Here is a 21,559-nt window from a genome sequence, read left to right on the forward strand (position 1 = left end):
ACAAGCATAATAACGGAACAAAATAATTTAAAACAAGATCCAGAGCAAATATTTGATTTTTATATAGAAACAATACAGAAACAAACTGTGAAATGAGGTACTAGTAACGATTCCGTGGATATTCCGTATCATAGCAAGCAAAGCGTCTCAACTGAAAAGCAAAAAACATACAAAACAAAAACGAACGTCATGTGGACGTGGTGAGTATAAACCAGGATTTAGCATTGTGAACCTTTCAGAACGCCCCTACTTTTCGGCACACCCATTACTTCTGCATCTATCCCTATCTTGGCTGCAGCGTGGACATCTTGAAGGTTAGGTTTCAAAAATGTGCAATCTGTATTTTTCACAAAAGCCCTGAAGCTGTCAATCTGGCCATTTTACATTGTCCGGTGAACTTTTGCTGAAAAAAGAAGGAATTTCTCTGTCCAGGTAACCCAGAGAAAGAGTAATTGTTCATTTACATATACTACTGACGTAACAATGCAAAATGGGTTGAAAGTCAGTAAACTTACTCTTTAATTGTCGTAGTCCAACTTGTTTTAAAACTAAATATACTTTCTTTTAACTTTGAGGTGAATATTTACAAAGATGTTCTAAACAACTTTCATAAGATTCAGCTAAAGCCATAGTTCCAGCAACTGAGTGAAATCTACCATTAAAACATCTCATTCTGGAGGGTGCTGAAGATGCACCAAGTCAGTCGGACGGGGATAACTTACCTTTCATCCACCCTACACACCCTTCTCTCACTCAGCGGACCTCCAGTACAGTCAGCACTTTGAGCCCCTCGCTGAGCTGTAGTTCAGAGAGAGAGAGAGACAGATTCCACTGGCACAAGCCACATACTGTGAGCAAACCTAAGAGAGAAGGCCAGCTAAGCTTGCGCTTTCAGAGGTGCTGGTAAAGAGTGCTGACGCACTGCTGCTCATTAATTGAGTTTGCACTGTGATGTATAAGACATGGCAGCGTGTTTCAGCAGGGGCTGAACGCTGAACACACAGGGCTTCTGAACTGAGTTGGTTAAGGATGGAGACAGAGGCTGTGAATGGTGTTATGCAGTGGTATTCACTTTAAGGTCATTAGGTTTGTTCGGTTCTTCAAAGAGGGTTGCTGACAGGGCAGGCATTGGTATGAGATAAGCTAAGCACTTGGATTTCAAACTCAAGCTTTTTCGAGTTGAAAATTAATGTAAAACCTTTTTCAAAGAGATTAAAGACATAGATGACATAGCCTTCATTTATGTCTATCTACACATTTCCTCTTCTATTTATTAATTATAAAGTTACTCGTTTTAATTTTTGTGCTACTAGTGACACCAATTGGAGTTGGAAAAATTAGAAACTGTTTCCACATTTCAAACACTGCCTACTACTGATCAAAATAACATGGTCACACCTAGTGGCATTGCTAGACCTCTTTTACTCTTTTACCAATTAAATCCCACTGTACTCCAGTAAAATATTACCGATAAATACTTTGTCATTGGAGGAGATTGCTACACTGTATACTGACCTGAAGATCCCCAACACCATATTTCAGCAAATTTATGTCAAAATTTTTTAAGTATCTAACATATTTTATATCTTATAAGTCTAACGATGCTTTCTGTACAGGATAAAATATTGGTAACACTTTATTTTGATAGTCCACTTTAGACATTCTACTAACTATAAGTAACTTTGCAGCTACATGTCAACTAACTGTCATTAGAGGATTAGTAGACTGTCTGTTTAATATTTGCAAACACTTTATTTTGTTGGTCCCACAACAGACATTCTACTGACTATAAGTAACTTGGCAACTACGTCAACTTATTCCCCCAACCCGAACCCTAACACCTAACCATAACCTAACAGTCTATTGACAGTTTACTACAGCCTACTAATACTCTAATGAGAGTTAGTTGACATTTAGTTGAAAAGTTACTTATAGTTATTAGAATGTCTAAAGTGGACTATCGAAATAAAGTGTAACCAAAATATTCTCAAGTAAAAACAAGTAAAAGAACAACTGTTTATAAACTATGTAAAACGCATATGGTTCAAGACCCAATTTTCCCAGTTATCACTTGTGTGGCTTAACCTAATTTAATTATTTTTAGAGAGTTATTGGGAGCAATTATCTAATATTCCTCAGTTTTTGCGTAATTAACTCAATTCCATTTGGGCTTCTGTGAAAATGGAAGAGCTGAAAATAACTTTTGGTTAATTGCCTTATGATTGTTTTTGTCAAAACCAAACAACATTGTGATAATCATTTAACAATTATCTAGCGTGATGCACAGGTTACGGTACAACACTGGCTCAGATAAGGTCAATCTCAAATGCCAAGATTAACAGCAACACTTATAAAATATTAAATTATGGCACTAGTCTTCACAATAAATTCAGAACATGACGGTAATTAACCCCAACTGCACAGTTTGAAAGGTAACAGGTCAACACTGAAAACCATTTTATTGGAGTAAAATCATTAACAGAATTGCTGGCTTCAGTTCTTTTGGTGAAACTGGAAGTCTTTGTCTGCAGTGACATGCTGTGCTGTATTTAGTGCTAAAGCAAGCATCACTTTTAGCTACTACTGCACATACTTATCATCGATTTGAAAACATATAATATTAAGATATTTACAGTTAGTTGTAAAAAGTAAGTTATTGTAATTAATAAGTCACAAATATTACAATGCATAAAGTTAAGACTTGTATGATTATATAATTGTCATTTACTGGCCATTTTACAGTTATTTACCTTAAAGTCGGCTTGAAATAGAAGTTGCGATTGTCTTTTCTTCCCTATTGTGACTATTCCCTATCATTTATCCGAGTGAAACGGCTTCTCGTACAAGAAAAAATGTAGGACGGGACTTTGGGGAATCCATTGGGAATTAATTGGATAGTTGGATCGTTGTGGTTTGCTACAGGTTGTCCCGCCCTCATGCCAGTAAACGCATCATCAGAGAAGAGAAGATATGTCACTGCAAGAGGGAGGGGAAGTTATTTTGATTAAAGATTACGAGGGCACATAAGTAAAAAAAAATGGCCATGGATAAATAATGTATAATACATACTGAAATATTCCTTATAAAAAAACAAGAATTGTCCATTTGGATTTCATGTTGACTTTAAAAACTTCAGTAAGGGTTAACAGTGTAACCTCATGCACTGTTTGTGCTATTGACAAATCATGTGATCTGTTGAGAAGTATGTTATGTTTTTTCAAAGTTAGCACCCACATAGAAACCAGGGCAACCGCTCATATCATCCTAGCATTGTGTTAGTGAGTTGTCATAGACAATCACATTTTCTTCATAAAATGTAAAAATAGCTCTAAATATAATTAAGCTTATTAGCACCATCAAAATGAAACCCAATTAAAAATTCTCTACACAACACATTTCTCAATGCTGGTCTTAACATGATGTTACTGCAAGTAAAAGCTGATTTCCTTATGTCCTTATAAATAATAAGGGTCCTTGAATTGTTTTTATTGTCAGCGGAGGCCTCTTCTACTACATGCCAGAATACACATCACATTGTTCTTCTACGTTAACTGTTTCATACAAGTGTGAGTTGTTGTCTGGTCCTCCACTGGCGGGAGCTTTGATGGTAATTTGCCATTGGGCAAAACAAGAGAACCGCTGTATCGAACGATTACTACTTTAGTCATGTAAACAAGACTGTCAATGCCATGCCACCATTGAAATCTCTAAATCCATGCTTTGAGCCGTAAACCATGGGGCCTGGAGCAGAAAGCCGGAGCAGATGATACAGAGAAAGGCTTTGACTGGAGACTTGTAGGGCATGTTTCTGCCTGAATATCTTAAGTCTGGCTTTTGTTTGCCAATACTAAACCCAGATTAGAGGCTGCAATTGGCTAGCCTCCATGTTAGCCTTTCAAGAAACTCTCAGAATAACAATTTATCTCTTGGGCTGCGAAGACCTTCTTCTGAACCAGATGATGTGGTTTCTGCTTGAAAAAAGAGAAATTACTAACAGCTTCAAGCTTGGTTTACCATGCCTCTGTGAGGGGCAATGAAGGCCAATTGGATGAGCTTTTTAAGCCCCAGAATTGGATCATAAATCAATCTCCTTATGAGATAGAAAAGCAGACAATATTATAGATAAATCTAGGGATTATTTTATTATCATACAGATTAAACTTTGCATAGAGTTTGTTTCACAATCACAGTAAACTCTTGAGAATCCATGGAAATATGAAGGCAGTAATATAAAATATAATGACCACCTTGCATATATGCTGTTAGTCCTGTTGCGCTGCCAAAACAGCGCTGACTCGCCAAGGCATGGACTCTACAGGACCCCTAAAGTTGTCCTGTGGTATCTGGCACCAAGACATTAGCAGCAGATCCTTGAAGTCCTGTAGGTTGTGAGGTGGAGCCACCGTGGATCGAACTTGTTGGTCCAGCACATCCCACAGATGCTCAATTGGATTGAGATCTGGAGAATTTGGAGGCCAAAGCAACACCTTGAACGGTTCATCATGTTCCTCAAACCATTACTGAACAATGTGTGCAGTGTGGCAGGGTGCATTATCTTGCTGAAAGAGGCCACTGCCACCAGGGAACACCATTGTCATGAAAGGGTGTACCTAATCTGTAACAATGTTTAGGTAGGTGGCAAGTGCAAAATTTACGACCAAATGAAAGGCCGGATCCAGAGTTTCCCAGTAGAACATTACCCAGAGCATCACACTCCCTCCACTGGCTTGTCGTCATCCCACAGTGCATCCTGGTGCCATCACTTCCAATGTAAATGATGGCTGTCCACGTGATATAAGTGAAGACTGGAATCATCGGATCAGGCAACCTTTTTCCACTGCCATTTTTGTCCAGTTACGATGGTTTCGTGCCCATTGTAGGCACTTTTGACGGTGGATAGGGGTCATCATAGGCACTTTGATTGGTCTGTGGCTACACAAACCCATACACAGCAGAGTGTGATGCACTGTATGTTGTGACACATTCCTCCCATAACCATCATTCAAGTTTTGTGTGCCACAGTAGACCTTTTGTTGGCTCGGACCATGGGGGATAGCCTTAGTTTCCCTTGTGCATCAATGTGCCTTGGCCAACACAGGTTGCAGGTTTGTGGTTTGTCCCTTGTCGGACCTCTGTTGGTAAATTCTCACCACTGCTGACCAGCAACAACCCACAAGCCTTGCCATTTCAGAGACACTCTGACCCATTCGTCTTGTGGCTGATATTTATTCCTGCTCATTTCTCCAGCATCCAACATATTAATTACCATCTAATCTTCCCAGACAATAACATTTTTTTTAATCTTCCCAGACAATAACAGGTGGGCCTGTTAGGAGATAAACAACAATATTTGCATCATCTGTAACTGGTCATAATGTTTTGGCTCATCAGTGTATAGTCATATATTCTTTAAGCAGCAATATCTAAATTAATTCCAAATACGTCCAATGGTAGGATGAAGAAAATGAGATTGAAATCAACAAAAATAACTGAAACCCTTCTTTCCCAATTGCTAGTGAAATAATACAGTCCGCCTCATCTACAAGGGATTTCACATGCTGGGATGTTTGTTGAATGGGGTCCAGATTTCACCTGCTATTAATTCATCATTTATGATACGTTTTTAATGTCTTGGCATTTGCTTTGTGTTGGAATCTTAATCCCCTGTGTTCTTTTTTTTTTTTTTTCAGCTCTGCACATATCCATTTTGACATCTCTTCTTTTCTCACTGCTGTCTTGTATCATGTGCAAAGATGATGCCAGAGTCTTGATTTGTATCTATGGAAACCTCTAGCCAGTGGTGCTGGTCAACATGAATGCCATCTCGTGCTATTGTCCATGTCATTGAATAAAACTAAAGCGTCGTATCAAATTAGTTAATTGTGCTTAGCTGCATTGTGTGGATTATTTTCAGAATTTGACAGACGGGCCTTCCAAATGAAAACTGCAAATTAAATCAAAATTGAGATGTGGCATTTAGCTGCGAGGTAATCCACATTGGATATAATTGGATATAAAAAGTCTACACACTCCTGTGCAGGTTTTTGTGATGTAAAAATGAAATAAAGTTAAATCATATCAGACATTTTGCAAAAGAACAACTTTTGCAATGCCACTGAAAACCAAAGTGACACATTTCAGAGAAAAAAAAAAGATGCAAATAAAAACTTAACATAACTGCATACGTGTGTGCACCCTTTTACAATCTGGCTGTGTTCAGAATTAACTAATCATCAAGCTCAGGTGAAATATTACACACTAGTCTTCACCTGAAGTGACTGATTAAGATTTTTCTGACATATTGGTTGCATGCCTCTACAAGAGTCATTGGCAACAAAGAGCATCAGTGGCATTGCCTAGGTTGGAATTTTTTTACATTAAAGGTGCAACAGTTCTGATATGATTTATCATTGTTTCAGTTTGTATATCACAAAAAAACAACTTTTTTTAACAGGGGTGGGCAGACTTTTTATAAGCACTGTACACAATGTCTGGCAATTGTATGCGTCTTTAAAAAAAAAAAAAGCAAAATACACTGCATCTGCACCATATAATTTTACACAGTCCAAACAATGGAAATTGCAACCTTCTGAAATATCCTGTGTGAAGCTGCTCCATCTAATATTGCAGCAGTAATCAAAGTCTCAGTCAGGGATCTTTGCCTATTAACATTGTAATTTTATGCAAATGTGGTCAGTATCATTACATAGAGAGGTTTCAGTTTATTAATGAGATTATTTTCTGCACTTCTGATCTTTTATTATTAGCGAAGAAAGTTCAAGAAAGATAAGACGTTAAAAATAACATACAATATTACTGATTCCAGGAGGGTAATTCAGGACACATGTTATCCTTTTTGGATAATAAAGGATCTATAATAATCTATCCAATATCTTTCCCTCACACACAACTAACATCCGGCGGCAATCTTTTGAGGCCAATTTGCACTCCTTTAGAGGATGTTTGTATTTTCAAGCTCCCATTAAATTTAACCACAAAACTGTAAATGACTGAAAGGAAGCATTTTTTTCTTTGCTTGGGTGAGGTGTGAATGCAAAAATGCAAAAACTGTGTGTATGTTCTGAATGAGTCAGTGACTGTTTACCCATTACTTTTTTCCTGCTAGAGATGCTGAATGTCTCGAACAAAGCAAAGAGAAAAAAATCAATAAAGTTTAGTCTCACTTCAACGTTTAATCAAATCAAAGGCGTTCGCACTCTAGCATGAAAACAAATGAAATGCTGAAAACCTTTATACTTTCTTTTGTGAGGGAAAAAAAAAAAACCAAAACAAAACCCAGACAGTTTTCAAAATATCTTTTGTGTTTCACAGAAGAAAGTAAGTCACACAGGTCTGGATGACATTGTCACAAACTGGTTGCAGTAATGCTCGCACGATGAGGATGAATATAACTTTTTAATTACTTTAATGATATTCAACACTGAACACTCAGAAGAACACAGGGAAAAATAAATGAATAACAACCATGTAAAACATCGACAACACTGAACAATGCAAAGTGAAAGTGAGGGCCTAAATAAACACAGAGTAATCAATTTAACTAAGAATGTGTAAAAATAATGAGTAGCTATGGAAACTAACTAGCAAACAGAACTCAGGCAAACCGGAACAGGGAACACAATGAAAACAAAACCAAAACACAAAATAACATACTTCTGGCATAACACCCTCCTCCCAGGACTCCCAGCTAAGGCATTTCTTTCAACTGACTAACCAAGTCCAACAGAGGAGGGAGTATGGGGGCTTTGGAAGAGGATGTGGAACTGGAGAGGGCTGTGATCAAGACGGGTCTGGCAGATGGAAACACCATGGCGGTGATGAAGGAGAGAGGAGCTGATGGAGGGAGGATACAGATGACGACCCGGAGCACAGCCAGAACGAACGACCACGGTGGAACCGATGGTGGTAGAAACCAGGGTGGAGTCAGAGGTCCAACCACCAGCGGTGGAGCTAGGAGAGCTGGAGCTGATGAGACACCGAGAATAGGCGACACCGTAGGTCCTGGAGGCCAAGGAGGAGCCGTGGAGCCAGGGTGCCGGAGGACTGAAGAGCAGCCGGTGGGGCCGAGGAGCCGGAGGGAAGGCAGAGCCCGACAGAGCCGAAGGCATGGAGGGACAAGGCGCAGCTGAAGGCTCGGAAGTCCGTGGCACAGGAAAAGCGTCGACTGACAAAGGCAGAGCCAGACGAACGTGGGAGCCCGGTGCAGCCATAAGGACGATGGTACCAGGCTGAGGTGGAGCCGACGGGCCAAGGTGGATTACTGGCATGCCAAGTCGGGGATATAGAATGGAAGACCCGAGGTGCATCCGTGCAGCAGAGTGGTGGGGGGGCCGAAATATTTTCTTGCTTAGGTAGAGGAGGTGGGAGAGGGAGGCTTGGTGGTACCATGGAGACCTTGGAGACTTAAAGCAAGGCAGGACCAGTGGAGACAAAGAAGACTTGGAGCTGGGCGGGACTAGCGGAGACTGATAACAATTCACAGAGGCCAGGTACAGCTCACCCTCAGCGGCGAGAGTGTGAGTGCGGCTTCTCTCCATGCCCTCATACTCCATGAGAACACCCACTGGGATTGACGATGTTGCCGGCTCACGGTGATTGGCTCAGGCGTTGTCTCTGGCGCTGACATTGTGGCAGGCTCGTGCTCAGTGACACGGTGGATCATGGCATTTCTTCCGAAGGGTCGTGGGAGGCGGCTGGCTGGGTCCTGGGTCCAGAGTGGGGCTGACGACGATGAACGTCGATCCACAATTAATTTTGACTTTCGGCAACTAGCGTTGATTCCTTCAGACTGTGAACCGGGACAAAAAAACTTTGGCGAAAGTCATCTAGTGCATTCTAAGTCTCAGTACTTTTTTGGCATAATTCCTCAGAAAACTTTTCAGAAGTTTTCATCAATCAGTCCATTTTCAGCCAGAAGGAACAGGCCATGCTCCTTCCAAGCTCACACATCATTAAATCTGAATTAGATTTCCTTTAGTTTGCCTTTGGAGTTGATTCACATTCACACCAGGTGAAAAACCTCTACACTCCCTCATTTACCTGACTACATTTGCTAACCACACACATTTGCCCTAAAGTAACAGGTTACATGCACTCGCATGCACTTTAACCAGAGGAGAAAATCTGTGCTCTAGTGAGTGCTGGAGCCATTAGGGACAGAGATGATTCCGAAAGAAAGACTGTCCACAGCAGTCCATGTTAAATGTTCTGAGCAGACATAGAAAGTCTTAGTAACACTTTATTTTACAGTGTCCTTGTTACATGTCCATGCCATCGTAATAACAGTAAATTATGCATCGTTACATGCAAGTAACTCTCAACCAAACCCTAATCCTACTTTAACTCTATGGTAAGTACATGTTGTTAATTAATATTACTCTGTATTTAAATATTTAATTACACTGTAACAATGACACCTTAAAATTTCTAAAGGGCTACACTTTATTTTAAGGTGTCATTGTTACAGTGTAATTATATATTTAAGTATAAAAATAAAAAATACAATAAAATTAGTAATATTGTGAAATATTATTCTATTTTAATATATTTTAAAATATTCTATTTTAATATATTGTAAAATGTAGTTTATTCCTGTAATGGTAAAGCTGAATTTTCAGCATCATTACTCGTGTCTTCAGTGTCACATGATCCTTCAGGAATCTTTCTGATGTGTATTTGAAAATTCCACTTTGCAACCACAGGATAGGAATATATTATATTTTTAGATAGATAGATGGATAGATGGATAGATAGATAAACCAATGTTAGATAAAATAAGCTTTTAGTTTACAGAGACATTGTATAAAGCTAGAGTATGGCCTCTGTGAGAAATTGCCCAGGTATCCCCGACCTATTCAATAAATCAATAAAAAGTACTTCTACAACAATTAAACAACATGCACACATGGGAGCACATGCACATTAACACATTAAACACTATGACCACCTCTCAAACACAGGCACACAAAATGACTGGGTGACAATGGCGTTGTGTGATGGTCTAAAACGTTTTTTTTTTTTTTTAATGGCCTGTTGAGCAGATAAAGTCATTCATCACATCCGGATAGAGACAAGCTTCACCTTGAATGCACTGTGGAGACAGACATGACTCGGATTGATAGCACAAAATAATTTCCAGGTGCTTCTCAGGCTCACTCTAGTGTGAAACTAGCACTAAGCCCTGAGACCTGACCCAGAGCAGTGCAAAGACGCAAGAAACAAAACAAAACAGAACAGATATTGTAATTTCTAGCCTGCTGTAGTTCACAAACACAGATTTCTTATCAAGGAACCTAACAAAGACACCACGCTCTGTTCCAAAATCTCAAATGCATCACGATTTTAGCTTAGCAACATGCTAACACCAAACTATTGGAATCCATTTTTGGTCATGTCTCTCATGCACATAACATAAGTAGCTCGACTTTTGCTGAATTTGCCTGTTGAGGGTTCCAAATTAGTCAATTTTGAGGTTCAATTTTAGGATGGTTCCTTAAAAGGCAGCTGTCTATATATGCAGTAGAAAAATTCTTTTGGTTTTGAAACAGAGCTCGAGCCAATCAAATGAATGAATAATGCATTTCAGGTGTTATAATGATTGCTCCTTATGGCGGCCATACACTGTGCGATTTTCGTCCGATTTTGAGCCGAATTCTGACTCGTGCGACTCATTTTCGGGTCGGACCAATTTTCAGCTTTGTCGTGCGTCGTTTGTCGTGCAGTGTTCAGGGAGAAGCGAGAGGCGATTAACCTCTCCCGATCGACAATCGGATGGTCGGATGAATTTCTGGCATGTCAGAAATTTTGGTCGCTCCTTGTGACTAAATCGCACAGTTGAAGCAAAGCTACGAACCGATTGCCCTGGACTCAGCGTTTTTTCCCTCACTGCGGCTGCGCGAAAACAGAAGTTTAACCATTTCATCTGCAGCAAAAATAAAATTAAAATAAAAACGAAAAGAGGGAGATCTTTAAGTTCTGTAGTTCAAACTAGCTACGCCTCTTTTATTAATTTGTTAAACAATGTTTTTGAAATAAACCTGTTTTTAATTTTCATTGATGATTAATTATTGCAATGTTCGGTCATATTATAGACTGTTAATAGTTATTTATATGCCTATAACTCATTGTAATCGACCTAAATGTTTTAGACAATCTTCAATGAGGAGGACTAATCTTCTATGTAATATTTTGTTATCCTCACAGCACGTTGGTTATCTGCTGTGAAATTATTGCGTGGCAAATTTATTATAATAGCGGATCAATTTAATAATAAAATTTAGGCCTCCCCTAATAATGACAATACAATAATACTAATAATAATTTAATGCATAAATTGGAAATGCTAAATCATCTTGATATTGATAGCGGATGCTTGTTTTGACAATATCTCTGGATACATGATATCGTCTATTAGCCCAATCCAGGGGTTTATCGCAGATATTTCACACGTATAGTGTGAGCAGTGGAGTCGCAGCTCGATGATCGGACCGTATAGTGTGAGCATATAAATCCTGAACTTTGGCTTTACATCGCATGCGATTTACTCGTTCAGTGTGAGTAGGTACCATGCTGAAATCGCACAGACATCGCACAGTGTATGCCCGCCTTTAGGCAGTAGAGAAATTATCAAGAAAGATATTTTATCGGGGATATAGAATGGACCATTGCGAAATCCTGAAGGCTGCTCCTTTATAGCCCTAAAAAGATCCCTGAACTTTCAACGTATACGACAAAGATTTCAACATTGTGAAAACCTTCTATTCCGCAGCCTCATTAGCAGGAGCCTGCTGGACGATCTCCAATCAAAGTCAGGTTAGATCTATGCAGCATATCGCCTATAATCCATCCAATTTGTTCTGGAGCGTAACAGGAGAAAGAATGCATGGAGGATACCAAAGGGTGTCGGGAGCTGCCGCACATTGTTTACAACTGGCTTTCATATTGTCCCGATGCTGATAAGGAGCTTAAACTGTCTCCATCGCCACCCCAGAGGATCACTCAAATCAGACAACACAAGCACACAAAGACTTGACTGTGTCTGTCTACACTTTAGAGAAAACAATGATGATGTAAAAGGAAAAAGGGATGTACTGCAAAGCCTCGTGCACATTCTGAAGCCATGGGGGATGAAAACTGTTGTTCGCTTCTTCTTCATCATCTTCCAGAGATCACGGAAAAATACACTTCCCTCCCCCTCCCCCAAATCACTCTAGAAACTCACAAATGGTGAATTAATGAAGCTGGCATCTGCAGGAAAAAAAAAAGGTTCAATCTCCCTATCTTTCTAAGTTCAACAAGAGAATGCAGAAAAGGCCTGACAAAAGTGCAAATTCAAACTGACCTTGAAAAAGGGTAGCATGCCTTAAATGTGATGGTGTTAAAATACTCGAAGGAAAGCAAACGTTTTGCGAGCGTACGCAAAGTTTCTCAGGAGGAGAAAAGCATTAAAATATCATTTCAAGAATTACCTGTCTTTAGGGGCTCTGTCAATTCCAACCTCACTCGTACGAATTTGTACTTTTTTTTGCTAAATCGTACATATTTTACGAGTTGCCCAATTCGTATGAATTCATACGAATTATAGCCACCTCGTACTCACTCGTATGAATTCTTATGAATTGGTCGTGAGATAGCGTTGGTAAATTCCTAGAAGAGAGACTCTGTAAATTCAAATGTATATAGCTTTTTAAAGCAATTGTTTATAGTATATAAATTATGCTGATAGACATGGTCTAAATGTTTTAATCTACTTCGATTCTGCACAAGAGCATTTTGTTCTGTGGAATAACATTAACATTAGTCACTTATTTTTGGACAGGGCTTTTGAGAAAATCACTCAACTAAACATAAACACATAAGAATGTTAATGTCGTCCCATTCACCAAGAATGCAGAAACAGGCCAGTGGAGTCTCCTGAACTCTAGACTGCATTAAAAAGACTTTATCAAGCCATCCAAGAAGGACTAATGGAGATGCTTCCAGAAAGTTGCTATTCGCAGAAAGAATGGCAGAACAGAACTTTAGCACCAGGCAGATGGGCACATGTTATGTGGCGCCTGAAATCGCTCCCTAACAACCAGCAGACATTAGCTACACGTTAAATTGTTCCCATGTATTTACATATTCAGTGTGGACTTCCCTGCTGATAATTCTCATTAGGGTCTAATTCAAGTATAAATCTTTCATGACAAAGACAGATTGGACATGTTACCCCATGTGGATTTTGAGGGTGATTTTTTTTTAAGCTAAACTTTGCTTATTACATTCAAGACAGAATGTTGAACAGTTTGAATGATGACCAAATACCTGAAGATAGGCTACTTGCTGTTTGACTATTACAATGGCTGTGTCTTAACTCACTCACTGTCTGTTACCTACACTGACTTTTTTCAGCACAAACAGCATCTTAACTAATGAAATCTCATGTATAAGTGATTTGAGATACTCTTCATTAGCAATTTTGTTAACAATCACTCACATGTGCCATATGAAACATTAGCATCATTGATTCAACAAGGTGCTGAAAGCATTCTTTAGAAATGTTGGCCCTTATTGATAGTATAGCATCTTGCAGTTGATGGAGATTTGTGGCATGCACATCCAGGGCACGAAGCTCCCGTTCCACCACATCCCAAAGATGCTCTATTGGGTTGAGATCTGATGACTGTGGGGGCCATTTTAGTGCAGTGAACTCATTGTCATGTTCAAGAAACCAATTTGAAATGATTCGAGCTTTGTGACATGGTGCATTATCCTGCTGGAAGTAGCCATCAGAGGATGGGTACATGGTGGCCATAAAGGGATGGACATGGTCAGAAACAATGCTCAGGTAGGCCGTGACATTTAAACGATGCCCAATTGGCACTAAGGGGCCTAAAGTGTGTCAAAAAAATATCCCCCACACCATTACACCACCACCACCAGCCTGCACAGTGGTAACAAGGCATGATGGATCCATGTTCTCATTCTGTTTACGCCAAATTCTGACTCTACCATCTGAATGTCTCTACAGAAATCGAGACTCATCAGACCAGGCAACATTTTTCCAGTCTTCAACTGTCCAATTTTGGTGAGCTCTTGCAAATTGTAGCCTCTTTTTCCTATTTGTAGTGGAGATGAGTGGTACCCGGTGGGGTCTTCTGCTGTTGTAGGCCATCCGCCTCAAGGTTGTGCGTGTTGTGGCTTCACAAATGCTTTGCTGCAAACCTCGGTTGTAACGAGTGGTTATTTCAGTCAAAGTTGCTCTTCTATCAGCTTGAATCAGTCTGCCCATTCTCCTCTGACCTCTAGCATCAACAAGGCATTTTCGCCCACAGGACTGCCGCATACTGGATGTTTTTCCCTTTTCACACCATTCTTTGTAAACCCTAGAAATGGTTGTGCGTGAAAATCCCAGTAACTGAGCAGATTGTGATATACTCAGACCGGCCCGTCTGGCACCAACAACCATGCCACGCCTCAAAATTACTTAGATCACCTTTCTTTCCCATTCTGACATTCAGTTTGGAGTTCAGGAGATTGTCTTGACCAGGACCACAGCCCTAAATGCATTGAAGCAACTGCATTGTGATTGGTTGATTAGATAATTGCATTAATGAGAAATTGAACAGGTGTTCCTAATAATCCTTTAGGTGAGTGTATATGTGCATTTTATATGTGATCTGTGTTGTTTTGCCCAAAAAGATGAATCTTGTAAGATAGAAGGTGCCATACCTCTGTGGTTCCCCTAAGAAAGGTAGCTTGGTAGGTAGAGAGCAGTGGGGATTTCTTTAAGACTGCAAGGGAAGCTCGGTTTCGGCTTAAAAATTAATGGTCAAATATGTACTATTGTGTTAACATTTTAATGACTAAAAACGCGTTAGAACACGTTCATCTCGAAGACGAGTTAGTTCAGAACCAGCTACTTAATGCATTTTGTACTATAAAAAGTCGCTGACACTGAAGCTATTTGAGCACATTCCCATCGCGGATTTTGCAAGTGTAGTCAAAAGACAAACTTCATTTGTCATACATTTATACATTTCACACAATTATTCACAACATTCCTTGTTTCAGTTTAACCTAATTCCCACATTTCCCCCTGCTGGCCATTGAGAGGACACTGGTCAAGTCACTGGAAAAGACGCCTAGTTGGAACGACAGGGTCACAGAGCATTATTTATAAATAAATGGACAATTTTTATGATGTAGGCCGAAAATGAGCTTCCCCTCTTTGAAAAACCAGCAGCCGCCACTGGTAGAGAGCCTTCTAGGTTTTGAGACACATCCCATATGTCATGTGTTTGAGCATCAGTTCACTGCTAATGCAGTAAGCACGTCATTCAACATCTCCCTACCTCTCTAAAGCTCACAGGCCTGGCCACCTGCTGGCCTGCCTGATGACTGGATAATTAGATTGCTTTGCATCAGTGCCTCTTTTCTCCTGTAAGACGCATCAGTATTATCCAAACCCCATGCTGACCGAGGATTGGAGCACAGCGGATGCCCCCTTCCAACCCGCTCATGGAAGGAGGTCACAAACAGAAAAGTCACTGTAGTTTCCTGGAAAAACAAAAGAAAACTTGATTGCCATACCCTGATTAAATTAGCATATTCAAATGCCAGATTAATTCACAGCACAAGCACTGCACCATCTTCTGCCTGCAATTAGCTTGTTGCTCAAATTCTCAAGTTTGATTTACAGAAACCTCATCAGAAGTGACACATTTCTGTTGACATTATTTTGGAACTTGGGTTGCAAATATTATAGTTGTCAACAGGAAATTAAAATTGAGCCCATTTTCTTTGCTAATAGAGGTTTGTAGGTTTTAGAAGTATGCACAACGTACATAAGTTCTCATACCTGCACCTGGTTGTGAGCAGTATGTTATAGTGGCTTGCCTTAGCAAACTTTAGTCAGATTGGCCTAATTCTGTTAAATCATTTTTTAATCAATACAATAAACCCCCACCCTTATACCTGATGTTCTCTCATTAAATATGACATTTCAATCAGAATAACATCACATGGTTTGAGAGTAATGTTTCATTTTAACTAACAATTCCCCAGTAGTAACCCTGTTTTATGTACCAGCTGAGCTTTTATATGATACAATCACTGGACATACTAATTAATTACCAACAATTAGTTTAAGCTAACCGAGAAATATTGAAAGTTCAATTACATTATAGGCACAATTTAAATTAGATTCCATAAAGTTATTCAGTAGGGGTGAGGTCACCAAATAACACGCATTTACATTTACATTTCATTAAGACTCAACTCTATGAAGCATTCATTTGAAACCATCCTGTAATGCATTATTATATTTTGTTGTTTCAGTTTAGAAGTGTTGAATTCTCTCACATGTGCATGCCATACTACATCCATCTTCATCATCATCACACAGTCAGATGTATTTATTTATAAGTTGTAGAAGCCAATTGCTTCAGCTGACCATACAAGGAAAATGTCAAGCAAGTAAACCACCCATCCAGTGGGTCGAGCATCAACACCCATGCACACACCCAAATAACATTAAATAATAATAGAACAAAGATATTTGAATCTTTTAAACCAAAATCAGCTCAGCACTTTATTTTTACTTTTGATGATGCACGCTGAAATGTGCCTGCTCCTTGACGCGATTGCGGACAGAAACGCAAAGTTGATTCTGCGCTAATTTGATCTAATATTTAATGGGGTTTTTTAAATGCTGCAGATTTATGTATCAAATGGGAATCGATAAAATGAATGTCTATATTTTGAGACAAAGGTCTTGTTGATTAATTACATTGAACAAAACTGAAAATCAAGCAACAGTTTTTCAATAATGGAAGAATATGTAAAAATATGTTAATTGGGGTAAAAAGCGCACAATAATTAACATGATAATAAACAGCTGGCTGACTTTTCCATTTGTTGACATGACATGGTTAGATTCAGATGGTAGATTTCATACATCAAATTGGGTGTCCGCCTTAGAGATAATCACCATATTTATCATTAACCATCATATTTAAAAAATATTATATTTATCATATTATATAATACAATTTCACATTTATTTGTCACTAATACTATACTATAAAGCTTTATTAAATTATTATGGGATCTTATTCAATGCTTTCAGAATCTTTACTTTTTAAAATCATTGTGTTTCTGTATTTTTAAAATAAACATATTTTAATGACATATTTATTGAATAGAAATGTATTCTTTTATATGTTTTATATTTATATCAATACTCTGTGCCTTTTGCCCCATGCTGGTGAGCCTTTTACCCCGTGTGTGAGATAAAAGGTCAACCTTGCCACCTCAACAAACTATTTTTCAAAAAACAAACCACTTTTATGATTCATTTTCACACAAAATCTGTTGCTCCATCAATGTTCAACAAAATGCAATCTGGAATCATACACTATGGGAGTAGTGAGAAGCACATTTTTCTTAGGGTGTGCCTTTAGCCTAGCCTGGTAATACCAGACTCTGCTGCTTCACTTTGCTTCGTAGACAGAGTCTGGAATGGCATAATAGAGAAGTGTTTTCTCTCTCGCTAGGGGGCGCTTGTCTGAAGTTTAAAATCATTGGTTACCCGTAAGCCAATCAGATAAGTTTATATATGACGTATGTTATGTGCCAACACAGCCGCATCAAACCACAGACATCATGCATCGAACTCAAATCTATGATCGAACTTCCACTGTAAACCTGCTGTAAACACTTGATGATGCGAGCGAAATACCGGAGTGAACATGGCTGTAAACGACTTTTGCAGATTATGCGAAGTTAATCTACGCATCCATGGTACAATCAGGGCCTCTAAACTGATATTTGACAGTAGAGAGAAACAAAAAAAATATTTGCAGCCAACTGTCAAAGTTCGGATTAGTTCTGTTAAACACAGCTTTTTGTTCATCTCGAGTCTGTCGGAAATGCTGCAATTTAATTGCAAGATTACAGCATGTCATGGCAATATTTAAGACCTGGAAAAGAAAGGAGACACTGACCTGTAAAAAGGCTCCCCAGTTTCTCGCTGACGATCGGTAATAGTTGATAAATTAAACTTTTCCCAAAAGGAGTAGGGCCACAACATCACCTCCATTCAAAATGTTTAATACACACTCTTCTTGTTCGGGCTTCAGTTTGCTAATGCCGGGAATATTCTCCACAACAGAGCGAATTGGATCCGCGTCTCCATATCCGCGGACGTTTTCGATTTCCCTGACCTAATCTTAAACTCGGCGCTTAGCGACTATGTCGCGGCTTTCAGCCCGCCCTCTGTTCGTTGATTGGCCCGGCTGTTTTCAGGGCGGAGGAAAACGGATAGATAGGCCGCTGTCTCAGACTGAGTACAGAAGCGAAATGAAATTGAGCGGAAGTACGAAATCTGACATAGTCAGGCTACCTTTAGCCCTGTTTTACCCTAAATATGACATCTGAAAGTGTTTGGTGGTCAGTTTGTGAGCAAATGTTTGTGTTTTTCTTTACTTTTTCCACTTTTGATGTTATTTCTAGGGATAAATTACTATTGTAGTAATTAAAAGTTTGCTTAGTTTTTACCAAAGCTCTCTCTCGATTTGCTGTAGATCATTAAACCGCTACGCTGCCTCAGAACTCTGTCTGAAATCAGTTTTAGGAGGTACCTTCATGCACACACGTTGCATGCAAAATCACAGAACCTCATTTCACTAAGTACAACATGTTCCTGGATCAACATCGTTGTTGATCCTGCAACAACATTACAATCAAGCAATCAAATTTGAAGGACAAGTTTAAAGTTTATGTCAAGTTCAGGCTTACAACCAGTGTTAGGTGCTTCTACATCAGTGTTATTCACTGATCATTTCCCTCTTATTTTAGGTTTAAGTTATAGGTAGGGTTAGGGACAGGGTTATGATTAAATTTCCATACAGGAATGTTGTTCCAGGATCAACCATATATGTTGACCCGGGAACACGACACGTCTAACTTTGCAAAATCAGGACGTCCTATGAAGTCATTGGCTGATAAGGCAGTGAGGCAACAAGTCATTGAGACCAATCGGCATTGATTGATGAGTCATGTGATGCATCAAGTTTGAATATACTTGGCAGCAGATGCTGTATACGGTGAAAGGGAAGGTTTTCAGTGATTGATGACTTAACTTTTTGTCTGCTCCTTACATAAAGTTATTAAACAACTTGTGATGATTTGGAATATAAGGCATGGGTTGTAAAGTTTTTGCAGTGATTTATCATTTGTCCTTTTAGAGCTTGGCAGTATAAATCACCATCCCTTCCAGTGTATGGGAAAGAGAAGCTTGGACTTTACGAAAAGCCTATCCTCTAGTGTTCAGAAACATGTGGGTGAGTTAATGATGACAGAATGTTCATGAATTTTCAAAAACCATTTGAGCACCCCAAAGTCCATCCCAACACACAAAAAGCATCGAAACCTCCTGACTGTTAAAAGCTCTTTGAGAGCATTAGTCCTATTCATATAACATCTGCTTCAGATGCCAGGCACTGATGAGTGGCTGAAGAGCATCCCGCCATGGCTTAGCTCGACTTTCCTCTCACTCCCAGACTATCCATGCTTCACATGCCTGCTGGGAGAGTGTGTTCTAATTGCTGACACCACATCTCTGGGCTCTCGGAAGCATGCGGCCCTCTTTGCGGGGTAGATAATCCATTACCATAAATCAGATGCACTGACATAGACAGGTGTTGCATGAATAATTAAAGGTTGCCACATTAGCGTCCATGTAGAAGCACCCGGTGTTGTTCAGCAAGAGATAAAAACACTGCAAAATTCATGGTTCAAAACAGGCCCACTCACAAACACGGATAAATCACGTTTATGCATAGAAATATCCAAATTAGCAGCTAATGCATGCATAAACGGCATTGTTCTGTCTTGCGTTGAGCGGTTGGATTGCATTGTGTGTATGTATAGTGAGCTCTTAACTATATATAGGTGGTGCTGTTTTGCACTGTAATTTCACCTTTGGGATCAGTAAAGCCTGTCATGCAATATGGGTATGAGGACATGTCCCGCAGGCTTCGTCCAGCATTTTTTCTCTAATTAAAGGAAAGTGGAACGTCACAAGGGCAAGTAAATGATGGCAGAATTATTCCTTCAAGTAGATCTTTGGAAAATGTATTTTGACAGACAACCCCAGGAGATGAACATGTTTTAGAAACTTAAAAAAAAACAGGCAGGGCTGAAGACAATCCACACTGATTCGGCAACCTCCAGGGATCCCAGCGGTGACATTGTTGAACCCTTCTCAATGTGCCAGGAATCCAATAAGTTTCATTGCGTGAGGCACATGAGAGGGACCACCAAGTGCTCCACAACGCTGAATGATCAGGAAACAAATCAGTGTTTTTTTTGTTGTTGTTAGAATGAAGCAGTTGGGGATCAAATAATTTGAGAGCATAACAAAACAGAAGCTCGACCAATTTTCTGAATAGACGACGGTTTAAGTGTTTATGTTCTTGTGCAAATGATGCCCTCACTGCTCCGAGTTCACTTCACTCAATTTGTTTGTTTGGAAAATCCTGCGACCTCAACCACAGACAACACTGGTGTTATGCAGGGGTTTCTAGCATGATGGCACATTATACTTGTGTAACAGCTAAACTTTGAGTAGTACTGATGTGGTCCACAATGACTGATGGATAAATGTCACAGTTCAAATCCTGTGATGTTTCAATTTGTACAGTATACTTGCAGTACCCTTTGGACAGAGTATACACATTTTTATTTGGAATCTCACTTCAGGAGGTTAAATAACCCGTCAAGATATTGAAGGGCACTACAGGCCAATTGCCTGTTTTATACCTGGCATGTACATGTATTCAGATTGTCTCTGGATATTCCTTAGATGGGTCACCCCTTGTGAAAAAGAACTGTGCTATGTAGTATACTACTTCCGTAATAAGTACTTGTTTAAAAATTATACTAAAGTTGACTTTTTCACAAGTAATACTTTCATTCCAAAGCATTTCCATTGCTACAGGATAGAGAGTTGATCATATTTAAAAACAAAATGCAAGACAGCACTTACATATTACATCATAGGTTGTGTGAACCTATATTCTCTCATTTAAAACATTAATGAATAATTCAAACGGCTCCCTTCATTTTGGGTTTCCCTGCTATAGAAACATTCAGTAAAATATGCTAATAGGGTTGAGAAGTGAAGAAAATGGAGAAAAAATTCAGTTTTAACGTTCCTCCATGAAAACAGACTGGGAAAGAGTGAGGGAGTTTTTGGGGGTGAGATTCCACTGGGCGCCCAGTGGAATAATTCATGGGATATCGATCATTATCTCGGGTGACCAGATCGAAAGAGCGTGGCGTCTTGTCCCTTCTTAGCATTTAAAGAGCAGAATAAAAATAAAGAGCCAAGAACCCGCAACACAGCACTTGGTGACTTAAAGAGAAGTTCTACTGATATTAATGTCACCTTAAAATTGCCAAATGTTACAATATTCCAAAAACAGATCATGATGGAAAATTTGTAGTACATATTACTGTAGTCAGAATCAATCCCTGTTTCAGTGATCACATC

This window comes from Rhinichthys klamathensis, unplaced genomic scaffold (genome assembly GCF_029890125.1).
Source record: "Rhinichthys klamathensis goyatoka isolate OS25496 unplaced genomic scaffold, OSU_Roscu_1.1 h1tg000561l_1, whole genome shotgun sequence".
NCBI classification, from domain to species: Eukaryota; Metazoa; Chordata; class Actinopteri; order Cypriniformes; family Leuciscidae; genus Rhinichthys; species Rhinichthys klamathensis.